At 35.0% G+C, this 21722-nt stretch overlaps 1 protein-coding gene across 11 annotated transcripts in view; it reads right to left on the minus strand.

Annotated features, from left to right (window-relative positions):
• The window catches only part of LMNTD1 (lamin tail domain containing 1), a 452554-nt gene that overhangs the window by 363882 nt on the left and 66950 nt on the right, over positions 1 to 21722 (minus strand). The window lies entirely within an intron of this gene.

The following is a 21722-nucleotide window of genomic DNA, read 5'->3' on the forward strand; positions in this document are numbered from 1 at the left end:
CTGCTTGGGATTCTGTCTCCCTCTCTCTCTGCCCCTCCCCCACTTGGTCACACTCTCTCTCTCTCTCTCTCTCTCTCTCTCTCTCTCACACACACACACACACACACACACACACACAATAAGTAAAAATAAACCTTTTAAAAAATCAGTAAGTCACTTCAGATACCTGAATTGACCAAATCTTTGTACCCATTTACTATTTAACACATGATCTATAACTTCCAATTGCTGCTATTGTGATGACCTAGCAACTGGCTACTTTTAGAAATTTATGAATGTCAAAGAACTAATGGGCCAAATGTGACAAATGATTCCTTACTGCTATTACCAGATAATTCAATTAGCCCTGTAATTTGGTTGCAAAAGTTACTGGTTATTTAGCATTTTAAGTTTCTTAATGAATTCAATATAAATGAAGGAGATTTAATATATCCTCAATATGTCACTGTATTGGTTGGGAGTAGTATCACTATCCTTTCAAATATTTTATAACAACTATAAAGTGGGTTAATTCATAAAGATAAAAAAAAGCAAGAGTTTCTGAAAATTCCAACACAGAAAAACCATCTATGAGAGAAGGAATTCAGGCAAAGCAGAATTATGAAATATTGTGTTGAAAGTAAATAGGTCTGTTTCATGAGAGAAGCATATCCACAGAGGAGAAACTGGGCTGAATGAATTTTCATTTCATTCAGTTCAGGCTCTACAGGAAATTTTCCAGGGATGTGACAGAAAACTAAACTTTCAAATTTCTTTCACTTTCCTGCCATTTTCAAGAACAAACTAGATCTGTTGAATCTTTTGGTCCAACATCATTTCTACTCCCATGTCCCCATGGTCATTTATAGAATGGAAACTGAATGCATTATTTTTTTTAATATAAGCTTCAAAAATTGTTTAAGTTTATTTATTTATTTATTTTGAGAGAGAGAGAGAGAGCAGGGGAGGGGCAGAGAGAGGGGAGAGAGAGAATCCAAAACAGGATCCGCACTGTCAGCACAGAACCCGATGTAGGGCTTGAACTCACAAAGTGTGAGATCATGACCTCAAGCCGAAATCAAGAGTTGGAATGCTCAACAGACTGAGCCACCCAGGCACTCTGGAAACTGAAGACATTCTAAATCAAGTTACATGAGGGCTGCAAGTTTGTTTAATTTAAAATTGTATCCAATACCTAGGTCAGCTCCTGGTCCATGTGGGTGGTCAAATATTTGTTAAATTAAATAAATGCATTTAAAAAAATCTATGCCCATCTCCATAACTGTCACAGACTTTATCACAAAAAGTACTTTCCCATGTCTCCTTTGCAAGTGTACAATGGAATCCCAGGGGAAGTAAAAGATCTTGAATCATTGTAGCAACAGCTATTAGATGATCAATTATTCCTCTAGTCCAAGCTATGAAGAAGCCACCATGATGTCTTTATATTCTTTGGAATATTAAGGGAAAAAACATATAAATATGTAGATCTAACAGATTTGTGTATGTGTTGTAAAAGTCTTTATTTCAAACACTCGTGACAATAATAGTAAAACAAACCATAACTTTCAAGTTCTGCTTCAACATACTCATTTTTTAAGTGGCTAATAAACTCTGGCCAAGTTTATTTTGCCTCACATAATCTCAGTCAATTATTGGCATCTCTATTCCATTTCTCTTTACTATCCAGGACAGAGATCATGTTTATATTACATACCAATCTTCTCTCCTTACTTTGTTCTTCATTGTACTCTCTTCATCTCCTTCAGAGATCAATTATTTATTACCTGCTATATGTTAAGTATTGGAAACACAAAGATATAAAATTTAGACTCTCCTCTCAAATAGTTTATAAACCTATAGAGTAAATCAACAGTTATGATATTTGAAAATGAAAATTTGAATGATAATTGAAAAATGTACCGTATTGCATGTGGAAAAGGCAGATAGCTCTTACTTCCCAAAATAGGTAGCAGCATGGACTGAATCTTGAATGACAACTAAAAGTGAACCAAGGAGATAGCATGTGCAAAGTAGCATGGAAACGAGAGAAACCACAGTACATCCAAGAAGTAAGTAGGTCTTTAAAGATGAACATAGATACTGTGAGATGAGGTCAGCAGACAAGATAGAGGTAGGCAGGACTAGATAAGATCACTAACCTTCTATGCCATCCTAAGGAGTTTGACTTTAACCTGCACCCTCTACGTAGACACTGAAACACTTAGTTAGAATAGCATTTCCATAATAGGAAAAGGTTCTCTGATAACCCAATTAAAAATATAACTGAAGGCAGAATGAGAATTTAGCCAGAAACACAGTTTAGGGGAAGCTGTTGTAGTGCTCTAGAAAAGAAATGACATCTCAACTATGGTATTGACAGAAGAGAAGTTTAGTTCAAAGAACTCTAACCAGTTGGGAGGAGGACCACAATCATCCAGTGAAGAAATGATGTTGTCCTAAGACAGGGCTGGGACAATGGAGATGGAAAAAAAAGGAGATGAAGAAATTTTCTCTCTCTCAATTTCTACACAATATGTAGAATATGTGAATGAAAGCTGTGACTTTCTCGTTCCATGGACTGGATAAAAATTGCCTAATGTTGTTTTCATTTGTAGTCATTTGAGATTAAGATCTAAACATAAGTACATTTTTAAACACACATTTTACCAACTCCTACCTGGAAGTACATGCTCTAAAAGAATTTAATAATCAGTCAGAACCCTAGTGAGCTGGCTTCTTAAATGGATGAAAGCAGTTGGTAGAAGAGGTTGAAGAGCGATCCTGTTAGAATGTAAGTTAATCATCTCACTCCTAGTAAAATTCTTCAATGTCTTTCCATCTTGCTCTGAGTAAGAGTCAGTCCTTTTACTGACTTTTTACTAACCAATAAGGCCCTACAAGAACAGATATGTGACTCCCTTACTTCAGTTCTTCAAGTCCTACTACTCTTTCCCCTCCCTCATTCTGGGGTGCCCATGTCAGACTTCTTGCTGTTCCTCAAAGTCTGAAAGCATGCTTGCTCCTCTTGTTTCCCAGTTATCCTCCTGGCTTGCTCCCTCACCTCCTTCGTGTCTTTTCCTTACCGTATCACTTTTTGTTAAGAGGGCTTTTTAAAAATTTTTATTTTAATTTTATTTTTTTTTAATTTAAAGACAAGTTAGTTAACATACAATGTCATCTTGGTTTCAGGATTAGAACCCAGTAATTCATCATTTACATATGACACCCAGTGCTCATCCCAACAAGTGCTCCTTAAGGCCCATCACTCATTTAGCCCACCCCCCACCCATCTCCCTCCAGCAACCCTCAGTTTGTTCTCTGTATTTAAGAGAGTCTTATGGTTTCTCCCTCTCTGTTTTTATCTTATTTTCCCTCCCCTTCGCCTATGTTCATCCGTTGTGTTTCAACAATAGCCAATTATGGAAGGAGCTCAAATGTCCATTGACTGATGAATGGATAAAGAAAATGTTATACACACACACACACACACACACACACACACACACACACACACTAGAATACTACTCAGCAGTCAAAAAGAATGAAATCTTGCCATTTCAACAACGTGGATAGAACTAGAGTGTATTATGCTAAGCGAAGTAAGTCAGAGAAAGACAAATATCATATGACTTCACTCATATGTAGAATTTAAGAAACCTTATCACATTTTTTAAAAAAATAAGGGGCACCTGGGTGGCTCAGTTGGTTAAGTGTCTGACTTCGGCTCAGGTCATGATCTCACGATCCGTGAGTTCAAGCCCCACGTCGGGCTCTGTGCTGACAGCTCAGAGCCTGGAGCCCGTTTCAGATTCTGTGTCTCCCTCTCTCTCTGCCCCTCCCCTGTTCATGCTCTGTCTTTCTCTGTCTCAAAAATAAATAAACGTTAAAAAATTAAAAAAAAAATAAATAAAATATCTCTCTAACTTAGCATTCTTTGGCCAATTTTAATTTTTCCATAACACTTATTATAAACTAATAACCTTTATATTCTACTTATCTTGTTTAATATCTATCTCCTACTCTCCCACAACTAGAAAGTAATTCCAAGAGAGCAGGGATGTTTAGTGTTTTCTGTATCTCTGGGGCCTAGAACACTGGTAGAAACCAAATGAATAAAATTCTGGTTCAGCATGACTGTCAATCATGGTGTTTCTTCCAAAGATCTAATGGGTTGAACAGCAAAATCATGACCATGGAAAGAATCCTGCAGTTAGTTAGTTATTGTATTTTCCATCAGGAGACTACTAGCAAAGTCATTTATTGTCTAAACTGTTTCCATGAACACAGAACTTTATATAAGACACCATAAATTGAACCTGGTTCATAATAAATTTATAATCAGTCTTCACCTGACAGTTAATGACTATAGAGCTATATTAAATTCTTTAGCATAATATAGCAGCTGTGCTTGATTATTCATAACCACAGCTTTCTATTATTTGTTAATAGTTGTTACTAAATAGTAACAACAAAATTCTCATTGTTCATTACCACTGAGAAAGCTTTTTGTTGAGACTAATTACACTGCCCTCAGCTTTGTGGTTAGACATCTTAGGGTCCTCACTTGAAGGTGACCATATCAGCTGAAGCAATCATCACAATTAACAAAACTAAATTATTGGGTGATGCATTCAAAGGCTCTTTTTAAGTGGTCTTAATTTTTGGAAGGTTTTTATTGCTATTTGATCTTATAATACATAAATGATTGTTCATTGTATGAAAAATCAATTAATATAGACATAGAATTAAAAGGATAAGTTTGCCTTCATCCTTCTCCCCAATTCTATCCTCCTCCCCAGAAGTAACAAATATTAGTGGTTTGGTACATATTTTCTATCCTTTTCCTATGCATTTACATAAATATACACACCCAGAGCTCTAGTTTTGGAAGATACACGCGCGCACACACACACACACACACACACACACACAAATACACATAATTTTTTTGTAAAGTGTTTTCTTTATATAGCAGTATGTTTTGAACTTTTTTCCACATCAGTACATACTGAATTCAGCAATTGTATGTATAGATTTATTCTATTTTCTCAGATTAATTGTTGATAGTGTCCTCTTTCACCATCAAAAGTAGCCAAGTGTGAACAATGAATTATGTGGTACCCTAATATAAAGCTACCTGATTAATGAATTGATAGTAGTGTACAAAACCATGATTTTTGCCATCATCACCCTATAAATTAACATTAAGAAATCACCCTTTTTTTTATGAATAAGGCTGCAGTGAACATCCACATACATATATCTTTGTGCATGTGTATGTATATTTGGATAAGTTCTTTAAGTCAAATTATGATGTTAACGGATAGTATACATTTACAATTTTTATATACTGTAAATTTTTTTCTAAAAAGCTATGCCATTTGCTACTCCCATCAACAACACCTATGTTCCCATACCCTTAACAACCAACTCTGGATATTATACATTTTTTTTTGCCAATTCAATGGGCAAAATATCGTATCTCATTCCTATCTGAATTTAAGTTTCACTGATTACAATAGAAGTTAAATTATTTTTTCATTTTCATATTTTTTTCCAATTTTTCAATGAGTTTCTTTTTCTGTTACTACTTTGCACATATTCTTTTATATTAAATGTAATATATAAGCTGTAAATATTTTCTCCCAGTATTTCACCTAGTTTCCCAATAGGATAAAAAACAAATGTGTCAATTTCAAAGCTATACCCATCAATTTTTTTTCTCCAAAAGTAGTTAAAATACATGTAACTCGAAGCCTACTTTCAAAATTTCTTATCTTCCAACATAAAAATTATATGTATATATATATATATATATATATATATATATATATATACATACATACATATATATGTATACACACACGCAAAGCCATACATAAGTATTATAAACTATAGACAGGTATGGTCTACCAACTAAATATGTTGTGAATTATTTTAATTGTATATATCATTTCTCCAAATTTTACATTTTTTTTTGAATAACAAATATTTTATTTACAACTTTGAGTACAACAAATAAATATGTATTGAATATAAATTACTCTAGCTCTTACATATAAAATCTCATCTCTTTAAAGGAAGCAAAACTTAATCAGATTCTTTTGCATTTTTCATACTTTGACTACATTTCCTAATTTTATCTTCAACAAATTTCATCAAGGTTGAGTTAACTTTCATACCGAGGTCAAAATGGATTGCATTGTCTGTCATCCTAGCATGGAGATGACACCTGAAATGTTACTCATATATTTTTTCTCAATAATTTATGAAGAAACGGAGATAACAGGCTTCTGTACCTCGAGAAAATGTTTAATGGTTTCCAAAGGTACAGAGAACAAGCAATTTATATATATGTATATCATAATATGTATATTATTTTACATATATATGTATTATATGCATATATAATCATTCTATTCAATATTTTATAGGCAAAAGATTTCCCTGAAACACTTTCTCAAGTGAATACATGCTATTTGCCACAGGTGGTTATTAGGGTTAGTCTTTCTTTTTAGTTTGTATGAAAAAGCCACTTAATGGGGGGGGGGGTATTATCTTTTCTCTGAATAAATGCAGTTTATTTGTTTCATTAATTAACAAAAATTAAATATAAAAATAGAAATTAACAGTACCAGGAATTCTGATTAATAATATGATATTCACCCTTTAAATAGCATTTGTGTTTTATCAAAATCTCATTACAACTAACAGGCATTAAAATTAGATCTCAGCATTTTCATTATAACTTGATTTATGTCTAATGAGGCCTCATCATTTCCACACCTTTTATTTTTTCTTTTTTAAAATTTTTTTTAACATTTATTAATTTTTGAAAGGCAGAGAGAGAGTATGAATGGGGGAGGGGCAGAGAGAGAGGGAGACACAGAATTGAAAGCAGGCTCCAGGCTCCGAGCTGTCAGCACAGAGCCCAACGTGGGGCTCAAACTCATGGACCAGGAGATTATGACCTGAGCCGAAGACGGCTGCTTAACCGACTGAGCCACCCAGGCACCCCTCCACACCTTTTAATTAACAGGTGACAAAAAGGGCATATCTGGTCTGCTCAAAAAATACCATAGAACAGCAACTGGAAATAAATGATTTTTCCCTATTTAGGATCAACTTAATAAACTGTGGTAAATTAGCTGAACTGAAGCTTTCAGGTTTGGCCAATTTATCTATATATACATATGTACCAACATATTCTCAAATAAGACATCTAAATTATTAGATAAATATTCCTTTTATAGTAACTCCACACCTCTGTCCATTTTGCATACAGGTCACCTACACTAATTTATGACATTCTTCATACTCTTGAGACTCTCCATAGGGGTTCACTAATGACAGTCCAGGTGTGAGGAATAAAACTTGGTTTCCCTGCTATCTGACTCTATGCAATTGTTATAATTCCCTTGGCTCAGATTCAAGTTGTCATTGTTATATGAGATGAGACTGGAAAGGCAATATATAGCCGTCTCATTCCTCTGAGGATTTCAAAGCATTTTCATCATAGAAGGAGCTCTAATGGAAATCATGGTCCATCCTTAAAAGACTTGAGTGAAAAATTTTAAAAAGTAAAAGATCTTTTTCCTAATCTCTTAGGGTAATAAAGCTTGGTCACAGCCAATCCCACCCAAATCCCAGTTTGCTAGAACTCCACTAGTTTTCTGGCAGATTTGATCATTATTTCTAGAATGTAGTTTGTGTGAAATAAATTTTCTGCCAGCTTTGATCATTATTTCTAGAATGCAGTTTGTATGAAAGAAATCATTCATATATTTTTAAACTAGGTATTGATTTGAAGGTTTTTAATAGTCTGCAATTAAGGGAAAAATTTGACATCTTTGAATGGTTTTCTCCAATACCAATTATTCATAGTTGTACAGTGAAATTGGAATCACTGGATTGAATAGCTTTTCCTGTATGTCATCTGTTGATACTGAGAAATTCCTTTCTAATGTTCTAATGTTCTAATTCTGTCCTTCATTTATGACAATTAAGGAAGCTGTTAATCATTTAGACAAATCAGCTCACTATTGCTGCCCACAATGAATCCATGCAAGGGTTTTGGAGCTAGAGGAAACTGGAAAACTGGATTACATTTCAATTCTACCACTTAATAATTATGTGACCTAAGCAAATTACCTCTATTCTCTAAATCTCATAAAAATGGAGATTGTAATAGTCATCTCATAAGTTATTATGAGAATAAAATATTAAATGTTCAGCAGAGTGCATGGCACTTTTAAGCATTCAAAAGGTGATGTTATTATTCTTATAACTTTTCCTTGGTGAATTATTTTATAATAAATGATGGCAATCTTTCATATCTTTCAAAACCATCATAAAAATTTCGCTCTCATACCAACATGCACTTATGAAATTGGGGAAAAATATAAAGCCCAATTGGCTAGGATAATCTTCTGAAGTGAGTAATTTTACACACTGCTGATGAAAATACATGTGGGTATGTTCTTTCTGAAAATTTGGCAAAATATGTCAAAAATCTTAAATATATTCACATTGTTCAGGTCAGTGTTTCCTTCCCACTTACCCTAAGGTTTTAGTCATAAAGATATTCACTGAAGAGTAAATATAATACCAAAAGTTAGAATCAACTTATATATTCACTAGTTATGAATTATGGCTCAAAGATAGGTATAAAAGAAGTACAACTAAAATTCTAGACATTTTATCTAAAAAAACCTAAAAAGACTTTGAAAGACTAGAGAAAAAGTAAACTGTCTCAGGACCTGAAAAAGACATGGCAGTGAGTTACCTGGGTTTTCCTTTTGCTGGGGAAATAGTAACCTGTAAGTACCAATAGGCACAAGCAAACAAAGAGGCCCAAGGAAGAGCCACTTCTCTCTAACCAAAGTACTAGGAAAAGAATAGACTAGTGAGATAGAAAACTTTTAGATAATAACCACCCCTTCTCGATCCATCTAGTCCTGAGGGAGAGGGGTGGTTTGTTACTGCTTGCTACCTGGCCTCCACCAATACCACTAAGTGGGGGGTGGTGGTCCACATAGCCCAGTGGAGGCCATGTAGACTGATACTCCTACTTTCTGGTAACAAGGCACCCCTCTACCACAGCAGTGTCAGTGGAGACACCAAGTAGGGAATAGTAATGAGACACCCCTTTCCCTCAGGCCAGGGTGATGCCACTGGTAGCCTAGTGGGAAGGCTGACTCCTTTGACTACCTATCAGTCATAGGACTCTCCCTCAGCCCTTCTGGGTATCAACAGAGACCAGGTGGAGTATCTAGACTTCCACAATTACCTGCAAGTAAGGGAGTAGCTTCCCACCCTCTTCTCCTCTGGAATGGTGTCAGATAAAGTCTTCTGAGCCAGCAGAATTAAGTAAGACCCAGATTCTCAAAACATAATACTCTAGGGGCGGCTGGGTGGCTCAGTCAGTTAAGTCTCTGACTCTTGGTTTTGGTCAGGTCATGATCTCATGGTTCATGGGTTTGAGCCCTGCATTGGACTACGCACACTGGTAGTGTGAAGCCTGCTTGGGATTCTCTCTTTCTCTCCATCTCTCTCAAAATAAATGCCCTCTCTCTGCTCTCTCTCTCTCTCAAAATAAATAAATAAACTTTAAAAATACTCTAAATGTCTAGGAAATAATCAAAAGTCACTTGTCATACCAAGAAGAAGGAAAATCTCAACTTGAATCAGAAAACAAACACCAGATGCCCAACACTGAGGAAACAGATGTTGGAATTACCTGACAAGGATTTTATGGCAGCCATCATAAAAACACTTCAACAAGCTGAACATGCTTGAAACAAATGAAAACAATAGAAAAAAATTTTGATATCAATTAGAACTAAATGGAAATTTTAGAACTGAAAAATACAATAACTAAAAAATGAAAAGAAAAACTCAGTAGATAAGTTCGACAGAAGAATGGAGAACACAGAGAAAATAAACAGCACACTTGAAGACAGCATAATGGAAATAAACCAATTTGAGAAACAGACTGAAAAGAAAAATGAACAGAGCCTCAGGGAACTGTGGGACTGCAAGTAAGGATCTAACGTTTATGTCATTGAAGTCTCAGAAGGAGAAGAGAAAGAGGGAGGGCTGAAAAAGTAGTTTTTAGACAACTGCTGAAAACGCCCCCATTTGGTGAAATACAGACATTTTCAAGAAACTGAGCAAATTCCATATAGAAACTCAAAGAATTCCACAATAAGACACATCATAGTCAAACTTCTGAAAACCAAACACATAAAAAAATTCTTTACAGCAGCAAGAGACAATGACACCTTACCTATCAGGGAAAAACAATGCAAATTACAGGGAATTTCTCAACCAAAACTATTAAGGCCTGTAGAAAGTGGCATAACATTTTCCAAGTGCTGAAAGAAAAGAGCAGTAGACCTAGAATTTTATATCCAGCAAAAATATCCTTCAGTAATGAAGAGGAAATCAAGATATTAGAAAGAAGAAGGAAAACAAAAAGAATTTATTACCAACAGACTTGCTTCAAAAAATGACTAAAGAAAGTTCCTGAAACAGAAAGTAAATAATAAAAAAGGAATCCTGAAACATCAAGAGGGAAGGATGAGCAACTAAATAGTAAAACTGTGATAAATATAATAGACTTTTTTTATTGGGTTTTCTAAATTGTGGTTGACTATTGAAGCTAAAATGAGAGCATTGATTTGTTTAAAAAAAAAGTGTAAAATGCATGTATGTAAAAGAATAGTCAGAACTCATTCTATGGGGCCAGTATTACCTTGTTACCAGAAGTAGACCAAAATATTACAAGAAAACTAGAAACCAGTATCTCTTATGAATATAGACAAAAAAAAATCCCCAACAAAACAAGCCAAATCTAGCAACATATAAACATATTAGCAAAATAAAGGAAAAAAACCATGTTATCATCTCAATAGATGCATAAAAAGCATCTGACAAAACTTTATCACCTTTTTAAAAAAAAATTTTTTTTTTAGCTTTAATTTTGAGAGACAGAGCATGAATGGGGGAGGAGCAGAGAGAGAAGGAGACACAGAATCGAAAGCAGGCTGCAAGCTCTGAGCTGTCAGCACAGAGCCCGACATACCTTTTTTTTTTTTTTTTTTAAGCAACAAACTAGGAACAGAAGGGAACTTCCTCAAACTAATCTAAGAAAAACCCACAACCAAAATCTTACTTAAATGTGCAAGACAATGCTTTCCCCCTAAAATCAGGAACAAGAGAAGAATATTCACTCTCATCACTTCTATTTAGTATTGTGCTGGAAATTCTAGACAGGGCACTTAGTCAAGAAGGAAAAAATAAATAAATAAAGGAATCCAAACTGAAGAGGAAGAAATAAAAGTATTTACAGATATATAAATTCAATGCAGTTCCCATTAAAATCCTAGGTGAATTTTTTTCTTTGCAGAAATTAACAAACTGATTTTAAAGTTCGTATGGAAATGCAAGGGACCCAGAACTGCCAAAACAATCTTGAAAAAGAACAAAGTTCTTGGAGGATTCATACTTCCTCATTTCAAAACATACTACAAAGCTACCTTAATCAAGACGGTTGGTACTGACAAAGCTAGGTGTATAGATCAATGAAACAGAAATGATACTCAATTGCTTTTTGAAAAGCTAGCCAAAACAATTCAATGGAGGGGAAGAGTAGTCTTTTCAACAAATGGTACCAAACAACCAGATATCACATGCAAAAAAAAAAAAAAAAAAAAAGAAGTTGCACCTCTTCCCTACACTATATACAGAAATTAACCCACAGTGGATCACAGACCTTAATGTAAGAACTAAAACTATATAACTCTTAGAAGAAAACACAGGAGTAAATATTTGTGACCTTTGGTTAAGCAAAGGCTTTTAAGATATGACACCAAAAGCACAACTGATCAAAGAAAATAAATAAATAAATAGGAATTCATCAAAATTAAAAACTTTTATGCTGTGAATAATACCATCAGGAAAGTGAAAAGACAATCTATAGAATTGGAGAACCTATTAGCATATCACATATCTAATAAAGAACTTGTATCCAGAATACACATATGTACATGTAAATGTGTGTGTGTGTGTGTGTATGGATATATATATATATATATATATATATATCCATATACACATATCTATGTGTGTGTGTATGATAAAGTATAAGATAAATAACACAATTAAAAAATAAGTGAAGAATTCAAATAAATATTTCTTCAAAGAAGATATACAAAGAGCCAATAAGTACATTAAAAAATGTTCAACATCACTGGTATTTAGTGAAATGCAAATCAAAACCAGTTCCCCAGAATGATTTTATTAATTTTTTAAAGAACAGAAAATAACAAATACTGGCAAGGATGTAGAGAAACTGGAACCGTCATACATTGTTGGAGAGTATGTAAAATGGTATGCAATCAATTAGAAAAAGAGTTTGGCAGCTCCTCACAATGTTAAATATATAGTTACCATATGACCCAGCAATTTCACTCTGAGGTATATACCCAAGAGAAATGAAAACATACATCTCCACAAAAACTTACACACAAATGTTCAAAGCAGCAATAGTCATAACAGCCAAAAAGTACAAACAGTCCAAATACCCATGAACTGATATATGAATAAATAAAGCACAGTATTTCCATACAATGGAATATTATTTGACAATTAAGAGAAATGAAGTACAGATACATGCCACACATAAATGAGCTTTGAAAACATGTAAGTAAAAGAAATCAGTCATAAAAGGCCCCACATTTTATAATTCCATTTATATTAAATATCCAGAAGAGGCAAATCTAAAGAAACAGAAAGTAGATTAATGGTTTCCCAGGGCTGGAAAGCTGAAGAAGGGTTGGGGAGAAATAGGAGGAATGGACTGGTTGCTTATGGGTATGAAGTTTCTTTTGGGGGTGATGAAAATGTCCTAAAATTTATTGTGGTGGTGGTTTTCCAACTGTGAATATACTAAAAAACACTGTATTATCTACTTTAAATGGGCAAATTGTGTGGTATGTCAACTACATCTCAACAAAGTTGTTTAAACTGTCAATAACAATTAAGAACAAAAATTTTAATGATATGGGTAAATTATTATGTGCTAACATTAAGAAAAAAGCTGAAAGTAAAATTATTTATCCATATATGTCCAACTATATGTAAAGGATACAGTGCCTATTTTCTAAATTTCTTATTTTCACTTATTTGTCTATTAAAGTATTCATTTACACATTTTCTTCTATTTTTCTGTGTATTTATCTTCTGTTTCCTTAACTTGGCAATAGGAGCTCTGTGACCAAAACTCAATTTTGCATTTCTTTCTCATTTCTCACACAGTACCTGCTAAGGTAATTTGTATTTAGTGAATAATAAAAAATGTTGCTAACTTATTAGACAGCTGACTCTAGTATATTGAAATTTTAGACATAGGACTGAATACACGTGTTTAAGAATAACATTTCCATCTCCATGACATTTGAATACGGAAATAGATCCAACAATGGTCCACTTAGAAAATATTTACTCTATTGTATTTAATTCCAACTATTTTCATTTGAACAATTTGTACCCAGTGTTAGATTGAAATAAAAGAAATTATTTGGGAATATAGATGATCTTTTATCCAATTTCATTCTTTATACTAAAGATATAATTGAGGTAATTAGGTATCAAAGTAATCAGAAAATAAAAATTTATATTGAAAGTAATCATAATGGTAACAATAACTAACATTATTGAGCATTTACTCTATGTCTCACATGACTCCAGGCACTTTATAATTTCATTAAATTATCTCCCAAATCCTAAGAGATCAGTATTATTATTATTACCTTCTTTTTACAGATAATGAAATAGAGGCCTGCATAGTTTATGAAATTTGTCCAAGTTCACAAAGTTTATAAATAACAAAGATTCAAAGCGAGGTTTGCTTGATTCCAGAGACTGAGATTTACACTACAAAGCTGTATATCTTCAATTTACCAAGAACATGTTGTCTCTGAAAATCATACAGCTCAATCAATTCTCTCCTTTCTGGAATTAAGTTGATTAAAGATTTAAGTAAGTTGGTGAGTTATAATGACTATAAAACAAGGAGTCCTGTCTCTCCCTTTTCTCCAAATAAAAAAATGAGGTATTTTGGAGAGATGCTTTTCCTAAGTTTCATAGCTTTGGCAATTTTGGACCAGAAAAGGTAATTCCACCCCATTTCAATCCCTTAAGTAAACTTAGCTACCTTGCTGAGTGATACTAGTGCCTTCTAAAGAGTGACTTCAATATCTGCATTACAGTTCCAGAACCTCTCAAGCTCTGCTCTCTTGATGTCACCTTCCCCCACTTGTTTCTTTTTTTAAAGTTTGTAAATTTATTTTGAGAGAGAGAGAAAAAGCATGAGTGGGGGAGGGGCAGAGAGAGGTGGAGAGAGAGAATTCTAAACAGGATTGAGCAACCCAGGTACCCCTGGTTTTTTTTGTTCGTTTGTCTGTTTTTTGCTTCTTATCAAACTCTTTCTCTTTATGAAGACTTTGGCCTGGTGACTCAATTTAGATTCTAGCACCACTGTCCTTTTGCCCACTGTGCTTTTGCCCACTGTGCTAATACTTTGATAAATGACACCTCACTTGCCTCCTACCTCTTGGATCCCTGGACCCCACTTTCATCAAACCATACACACATGTACACACACTGAGAACAGGGAAGAAGGGTCTGACAAGAGTAGGCAGGCCATGCTAATGAAAGCAGGCAACACATAATTGTCTCCAGCAATACCTTTCCAGGTCACATTTATAGAGACTTACACATTATTTAGGAGGCATTATCTCAGAAGAACCTGAGAGCATTTCCTGACCTCTGGGGTGGAAGTGCAGAGAAATCATGGAACAAAATGAACTCTTCAATAATCTAGTAAAATTCTGCATATTTATCTTAGGGGAAAAAAGAAACCTCTAGGGAAGAAATTCTTAAACAATTCTGGGTCACTAATTTTAAGTTCCATAATGTATTTTGCAGAAGGAATAGTCCAAAAGAAGACAATTTCAAATCAATAAATTCAAACTAAGACACCAGGGAAAGGGGAAATGTGAAATAAATGAAACCAGAGGTAATAAACTTTAGGATTTGTTGACAGTGTTTGTTGAAGAAGAAAGAGGAGAAAGAGGAGAGGGAAAGAGGGCAGGCAGGCAGGCAAGAAGGAAGGGGGAGGGAAGGAAAGAAGAAGGAGGGAAAGGAGGAAGGTGGGGAGGGAAGGGAGGGAGTGAAAAATGAACTTATTCACTTTTTTGAGAAAGACATGAACTTTTTGTCAAAAATCTTTCAGTAACTGAAATTCCATTAATGTTTCTAGAAAACTAAAACGTTCTTTTTCTCTTTTTGCTCAATTATTGTCTCCCCACTCTGAATCTAACCTCTTCCTTCAGACTTCATCGATTAGTGTTTTCCTTCACTGTGATATTTGTCATCTGTACTTAGGGCTTTTGATTCTTCTTGCCTAAACTTCAACAGTTGCGTACTGCCTGGTCCAAACCCCTAACCTCCACTACCCACTCTCTGCCTCCCAAGTGCTTAGGCCACCTCTAGCACAGCTACTATTACATCTCTCTCTTGCCCCCCAAAAATCATAAAGTCCAAATATGCCTAGCAGATAAGCCCTTCTATCGTTTGGCCTCAACCTGTGCTTCCAACTAACCTTAAATCTCGGCTCTTTGCTTCTTAATAACAAACCTTAACATTTTGATGGCAAACAAGCAGTAATGCCTACTAAGTCCCAGTCATAGGCACCTGTCTTGCTATCAGGAGAGTTGTAAAGGAAGCAGTAGAAGCAGTCCCTCCCCAGACAAACTCACAGCCTAATGAAGGCAAAATTAACTCCAGCAACAAACTTAGAGTTATAATGAAGATGCACTTGCACTTACTCAGATGATACTTTCTACAGAAGATCTGAGGAAGGGCAGAAACTACAACATATAAAGCACTTGTGAGGCAACATTAGGATCATATATACGTGAGAACTGAGTATAGGTAATACTGTTCATTAAGCTTTGTACTAAAACTGATGGGAGAAACTTCCAAATACATCTTTATTCACTTACAATCCTCTTTTATTCTGATCCACTCAAGATGACACAAATTTACCCTCTTCTTTAAGGAATAGATGTGAGTTGGCAAGAAATATAAGATTCTGATCATACTGGACCAGGTTATTGCTGCTATGAAGTTAGCCTTCATTTTCCAAGTAGGCTTTCAAAATAATGGAGACGGGTGGCAGTGAGTGGCTAGCCCATCAAGCCAACATCTCTTGATCCTTGAAAGAACTCACTCACCAAAGGCCTTGTCAGATATGTTATCTAACTAGTGGATCAAGGAAATTTACTTTCATGAACACAAACAGGCATTTTTCACAATCACGATTATTTACAGATGCAAATGCTGTGTAAAATATAGTGCCTAAACTCAGCGGTGATTTAACACTATTTCCATAATGAATGTTCAAAAGAATTAATCAAAGACCCTCCTACTGAACATGTAATAGCTTTTAATAATCTAAGGGCTTCTTCAATTATTTGAATTAAAATAAAAATTGAGGATTAAAAACTACAGGATTCTCCATAGAGTTCACAACAAACCACCAAAGAATATACTCAAAGCAAACAAATTTCATTGGTATAAACAAGACATTATATCTGATCCAAACAGTTGTAATTCAAGAACAAAAATACATGAATTCGTTCAGGATTCAAATATAGATATATGCCTGTAACATAAAGAAATTGATTATTGGTTTGACTTGTTCTTCAATGATTATGCAATAGGAAACTCCTGTGCCAATATAACTTACCCTATCCACTAAATATTAGAGTCTTCCATTTTGGAGCTAAAGCAAGAAAAAAAAATGCTTTCTTTTTGTTTGTTTGAATTTTACATAACCCCAAACTACTTCAAAAGATTTTTTAATTTAAAAATATGTTTAAAAATTTTAAATTGTTGTCATATAGATTAAAAAATAGTTGTTTGAACCAAAGTCAAACTCACTGTGTGTGTGTAAACACAATCATTATCTCACCACATGATTTTTAATTTTTTTTTAATTAGGTATTTTCTACCCTTGTAATGTGAGTATATTTAACAAGCTACCAAAGAAAACTATTCTTACAGCTCAAATAGATTGCAATAGTATTGAATGAATTTCATCCCTCTAAACTCTTCTGAAGAGAATGTGCAAGCATGTGGTTTTATTTACAGTTTCCCCTTCCTGCACCCATAGATCACTATGACTTAAAAGTATGGGTTCATGTTTTTTTCTGGAAGTTTCTACACATTACAAAGAGTAGCAGAGAAAACACACCAATAACGTTGCTATGGTTTTAGTGGCCATTTCTTGAGCCACTGATCACATTCTACTTGATGTCGCTATTGTGTTTAAACCCAGGCAGGTTGTGTCTTGTTCATGTTTCTATCCTCCTCAGTGCCTCACTATGCACATTGTAGATACTGATTAAATATTTGCTAAGTGACTGCCCAAATAAATGAATAACTAATAACTGCAGTTGTACTTCTATTCAGAAGAGAAAACTGGAACAAACCTACCTGTATGCCTTTACTGGATGAAATGAAAAACTGTATTCTAATGGAAGTAATTTGGATTTCACTATGACTCATCAAGGTCCTTCTCAGTTTTAACTTTACTCTCAAAATCACAAATTGAAAAGAGAAAAGTATAAGTGTGCCTCTGAAATTTCTTAGAAGTTTTTTATTATTCTGATGAAGAATAAATGACTGACACAGTTTGGGGGTGTTTTCAGAATTGAAGGTCTTGGGGAGGATTGTTTTATCATTGAAATGCATTCTCTAATTCCTTCTTTACACACACACACACACACATGCACACACACATACACACAAGTACACACCAATAAGATGTCACATCTTAAGAAATTTTGGAGTACCTCCTAATTTAAGCCCGACCCTTAAATATTGGTGATCCCTAGGGTTTTGTCTTTGGTCCATTTCTTTACTTACTCTTCATGTTCTCACTGAATGATGATGTTCACTTCCATGGTTTTAACTTCCACCTATATGCTTAGAACTTCTAAATCATTCTAACACTGACCTTGTCTTAAACTTCAAATTCCTATATCCATCTGCTTAATAACATCTATACCTGGATACTTCTTACTTTCCTAAATTCAAAACTTCAAAACCACATCTCCTCACTTTCTAACTCACACTAACAAAATTGGCTAAATCTTTTCTCTCAATTATTAGCATTTCCGTCTGTTTAGTCATAAGAAAACAAAAACCTAGAGTTTTATTCTAGACCTGGTGTCGGAAAACTACATTCCATGTACATATTTTCATAACTAAAGTTTTATTGGAACACAGCAACACCCATTCATTTATATGTGTTGATGGCTGCCCTTCTACTACAATGGCACAGTGGAGTGAGGCAGAGGCCATATGGCCCACAAAGCCTAAAATATTTGCTATTTGGCCCTTTATTTAAAGAAGTTTGCTGGCTCCTATCTTAGATCATTCCCTCTCTCAGAAGGCAAAAGCTACCTATTTTTTCTTCCTATATATTTCTCAAATTCATTCCTACCACCTCTCAAACTTAGGCTCTCACATGGATGATTGCAACAACCTCCCAACCCCCATCACTCACCTACTACCAGAATGATACATCTAAAACACACATTTCATTGTTATACTGTTGTGGAAAACTCTTCACAGGTCTCTAACATTCTTGCACATCTTGTGAGCAGAGGCATTGAAAGCTTTTATTCCAGATTATCTTTTCAAGAATATTTGTATGGCAAACATCCTTAGAAAATATAGTGTCTCCCTCTAGGAGAGAACAGATTTTTTTGCTGTACACAGTATAATAAAAATAATCTCTTCCCCCAGGGAAAGATTGGGCAAGTTTGCATACATCTTCCTTATAAAATATTGGGGAATTCTGAGCTTTGGGTCTCTTGGCTGTGATGCAAAACCACTGTTGCACAATATCCACCTGGGCCTATCTTCCTGTTGCCCCCATGGAAGGAAAACCATATGAATTTGAACCTCACCCTGTCATGAGTAACAAAATCCTTTGTCTCTGACCCAGGAGTCTTGTGTCCAAGCATTTATGAAACTCTAACAGCCTAACTTGTTAGCTTGCAAAGTGATTAAAATCTCAAACCCTTCACAGTCTGTAACATTCAGCCCCTCTCTATTTCTCTCCAATACCTATAGACTGAAGTCCAAGTGCCTTAGCCCTCAGTACTCTGAGTGGATCTGTCCCTCTACCATCCTTCTCCTCATAGTAGTTACTCATGGTCCACAGCTGATCATAGTTCTCCAATTAGCACATCCTATTCTGTATCTTCCCATCTTTCTCACCTTGTCCCTTCTGCTTGAATTGCCTGCTAGTCTCCCCAACCAGAGTTCTTCTTTTCCCCTTTCTCACCTCAGACTTTTTTTAGCCTGAAACCTCATTTTCATACCATAAACACAGTGCAGGCATTATCCCCATTTGACAGCATCCATTCCTAGGTTAAATTCAGATTCCTTCTTGTGGGTTTCCAGAGCACCCTGAGAACTACTCAATCAGCCCTTACCATATTTGCGGAAGTGTCCATCTGTGTGTCTGTCTCACCCGTAAGACCCAGAGTTACTTGAATAAAGAGACAGTATCTTCTTCATCTTGGTATCCCCAGCACCTCATTTGATGCTAGTACCTGTGAATGCTCAGTAAATATTTGTTGAACTGATAAGAACTGAAATAAACTAAACTGATTTTATTAACTCTAATGCCCTTACTTCTCACTCAAAGAAAAAAAAATAATCCTTTTCATTTGTATTCTTAAACTGGGAAAATTGGTTTCCTGCTTCCTTTTTAAATGCTATTCTCCTTTTTAGAATATGACTCATTAAGACTTAAGTCCTTCCAGGAGAGGTAAGAATTTAATAAAACATTCTATAGAGGTTTGATATTTCTCTAAATCTAGTTTTATTCCCCAAACCATATTGGATTAGTCAAATGATTCTTGATATAAGTAACTGAAAAGAAAAGCAGCCCAATTCTTTAACACTAAGCACTTGAGGATTGTACTGAATAATGCCAGAGAATATAGGCCATGTGAATAGACTCAGCATTGCCTGAGTACTCTGTCTCCTGGGAAAACCCCCTGATTAGGGCACTGAATTATCAGCTCTAAAGGAAGTGTTTTCTAGTCTTTAGTTAACCAGGTGAGACAATGTGTCACACTGGTGCAGGAGGTGGGAAGGATGTCATCATTCTATTGTTCAGGACCATCTCGCATAAAGTGTGTGGTGAGAAATTCATCTTTTGGAAAGCACACAGAGCACTCTGACACCAGGCCTTTTAGAACATCCCCAAGCACTTAAAAGTTTACAAATGGTGGAGACTGCTTACCATTCCCTTGATTGCCCTGGGGAAGGATTTATGCTTTTAAAAACTGAAGAAGAAAGGAAAAGAAAAAAGAAGAGTGGGGAGGAGAAGAAACCATTGTTAGCATCCTAGGTTTTTAAAGGCTTCCTTATACGGTTCTCACTGATGCACATAAAATAATTCCAGGCAATGTAGTTTCTCACCTAGAGGCTAGTATTGATATATTGACGCTTCCAGATAATTCTTACAAACCCAAATGAACCCATCCATCCACAATGCGGTAGGTAGACTAAACACTCACCGCACCATGCATTACAATTAAGGAATTCTGTATCTAATGAAACTTGGCTAAAATATCTTTGAATATTTTATTGGGTACAGTATTTACACACTCTAGGGAAAAATCTTTTCTTACAGCTTCCCACTGACTTTTCTGAATAATATAATCGCTGGTCCCTGTGAACCTAGATTAAGAAATTTAACCTGACAATTCAATCAGTCCTACAACTGCTGTCATTAAAATACTAATTCTTTAAAAATTTGGTCGTAGAGGGGCGCCGGGTGGCTCACTTGGTTAAACACCTAACTTTGGCTCAGGTCATGATCTCACGGTTCATGAGTTGGAGCCCCACATCAGGCTCTCTGCTGTCTGCACAGAGCCTGCTTCAGATCCTCTGTTTCCCTCTCTCTCTACCCTCCCCTGCTCTCTCTCTCTCCCAAAAATAAAAAATAAAAATAAAATAAATTAAAACGTGGTGGTGGAAAAGGGACATGGTCTGCCTTCACCTCAAGCTACATTACAAAACCAAAAATATGCCCCCTCCCTAGTTAAAAGGCAGGGCTCTAGCCTAAGTATAAATCCATATTGCATCAGGACAACCCTTCACAACAACTAGCTTGTCCTTTTCTGAATCCTTTGCTTACTACCAATGGTAAGTGTAATGCATCAAATTACTTAAATATAATCCACCAAAGTATTAATGAATTAATGACCTAAGACATATATATTTTGACTTCATATAAGTGGGAATGATTTCAGGATTTGAAATATCTTGTTGAAACATTTGGCTATAAAAATAACAGATATATTTAGTATAAGAACCTATTTCTTATCATCTTACTAATACTTTGATATTGGAGAAAAAGTCTGAAAATTCCTAGTCTTTTTTGCTTTCTTATAAAATCTATGGTTAGTATGTCTTTTTTAAGACAGCAGGAAAAAAAACTTTAAATAAGCTATGGCAAAATTAAGTTTATTGTTTATTTTAAAAGACATCAGTAGTGACATTTACATATATGCAAGATGTTTTTGTCTATTTCCTAAAATAAAAATTTTATGAAAGAAAAAGTTCAGGATTTTGAGAACTAA

Source organism: Panthera tigris, chromosome B4 (assembly GCF_018350195.1).
Source record: "Panthera tigris isolate Pti1 chromosome B4, P.tigris_Pti1_mat1.1, whole genome shotgun sequence".
In the NCBI taxonomy this organism is placed as follows: domain Eukaryota; kingdom Metazoa; phylum Chordata; class Mammalia; order Carnivora; family Felidae; genus Panthera; species Panthera tigris.